Source organism: Lynx canadensis, chromosome A1 (genome assembly GCF_007474595.2).
Source record: "Lynx canadensis isolate LIC74 chromosome A1, mLynCan4.pri.v2, whole genome shotgun sequence".
Taxonomy (NCBI): Eukaryota; Metazoa; Chordata; class Mammalia; order Carnivora; family Felidae; genus Lynx; species Lynx canadensis.
The window spans coordinates 103736564-103738542 of record NC_044303.2 but is presented as its reverse complement, the minus strand read 5'-3'; the positions used below and the strand labels follow the sequence as shown (position 1 = coordinate 103738542).

Sequence of the window (1979 nt, the reverse complement as noted above, 5' to 3'; positions counted from 1 at the left end):
TAGTAATCTTACATTAAGACAATAACTTCAATCATTGTGCCTTCAAATGGCAATAAGCATGGTAATGGCTTTGCTGAGCTGCTTCCTGACTCTTTCTATCATTGTGTTTTCCCTTTAATATTAGAGCATTGTTTTTATTTCTATGCAGATAGTGCGTTTACCCCAGTTTGTTTTGTGGGAGTGGAAGCATATTTGCAGTAGGGAACAAAGTATCAAAGTCCATCTAATAGACCAAATTCTATCCTAATCTGGTGCCAGGTCTAACAGTGTACTGTTAATGTTTGCTTTTTTTTTTTTTAATCAATATTTTATTTAAGGAAGCATATCATTTCCTTCCAGGAGGAAGAGATGCTTGGTAGTCATTCTGTGGAGTTAGCAGTAGTCCAGTATTTTGTCAAGTATGGGTTTTGACAAATCTAACAAGCTTGAAAGGACTCACAAGAGAATAAGCCAAACCACATAAAGGTGGAAGAACAGAAACAAAAAAGGAAAGAGAGCTTAATTGGTGTATTCTGCCTAGCAAAGAGAGATCTGACAGGTGATTTGAAAGCTGACCCACGTATGTGAAAAATCTTAGATGTTTCTGATGTTTGTAGTCTTAAAGAAATCAGCATCACAGACACCATTTCCTCTTGAGTGTGTTTCCTGCTGTTGTGTTGTCTCAATCTGTATCCTCAATCCCAGACCTCCAAAGAGAAACGTCCCACCTTCACCTCTCCTGAAAGTTTAGAGGAGCACGAGGGTGAATGGAAACATCACAGTCACATGTCTCTAGTACAAATACAAATGTCCAAATGTATGTGCAGATTGGTCATGTTGTGAAGACTGAGGACAGAGTGTATTTCCCAAGGTGGCCGCCTTTCTGCGCTACCCAGAGAGGGGTCCAAATAGTACTGTCCTGGATTCCCATTGTGACTTAAAGGGAAACTTTTGATGCCCAGAGCCCTTGATGGCCTGCAGATGAAGGAGGAAGATGTGCTTCAACACTGAGCAGCAGAAGCCCACTTGGGTGGCACCAATGTTGACTTCCAAACGGACAGTTCATATATATAAGGAAAAGTGAAGGCATCTATATCCTGTCTTCAGAAGACCTGGGAGGAGCTCATTTTGGTGACTTGTAGCATTGTTTCCATTGACAATCCGGCTGAAGGCGGTATCACATCCTCTAGAAGCACTGGTCATCGGGCTCTGCTGAAGTTTGCTGCTGCCACGAGAGCCATTTCTACTGCTAGCCGCTTCACTCCAGAACCTTCAGGAGCCACGACTTTCTATGGTTACTGATCCCAGGGCTAACCACAAAAAGGCGCCTTCCATTAATCCGCCTACCATTGTTCTGTGGAGCACAAACTCCCCTCTTTGCCGTATGGACGCCGCCATACCCTGCAGCAACAGGGGAGTTCATTCAGCAGGTCCGCCGTGAGGTGGCTGGCGGGGGGGAGTTCCGCGCATGCGCGGCGCTGTTCCGGAAGCACGCGGAGACGTCACACCTGATCTCTCTCACTGTCTCTGTCTGGAGATTCTGAAGAGTTGGAGAAGGCAGAGCAGGTCACTGCTGCAGAGGCTGTGACGCGGGGGAGCTTCGGGGTGGATGGACTGCTTCAGCTCGTAAATTTACTGCTCCTCAACTCGAGGTGGCAGGCTGGTCTAAAGGCATGGGGTGCCCACCCCCTGCACCTACTCAGCAGTTCCCTGCAGAAGACTGGAGCCCTCGGCCGCCACTGAGGACCGGACTGGAGCGCCCACTGCTCAGGCCACTGAATAGGTAATAGGAATGACCCCTGAGGCTGTTCTCCCATAGGCTCTTAACCAGACAGAACTCGCACCAGAGCGAGGATTCCAGATCATGTCACTGAGACGAGAGGTCGTGAACCAGCGGGGTGAAGCCTGGAACAGGCTTGTAGGTGTTTTATTTATGTATTTATATGTGTTATGTATTTTTCCGTTTTAAAAAAAAATCAATACAGTTTTAAACACAGGAG

At 46.6% G+C, this 1979-nt stretch overlaps 1 pseudogene; it reads left to right on the top strand.

Moving 5' to 3' along the window:
- Positions 1–933: 933 nt before the first annotated feature.
- LOC116738177 lies at positions 934–1420 on the top strand (annotated as a pseudogene).
- The last annotated feature ends 559 nt before the right edge of the window (positions 1421–1979 follow it).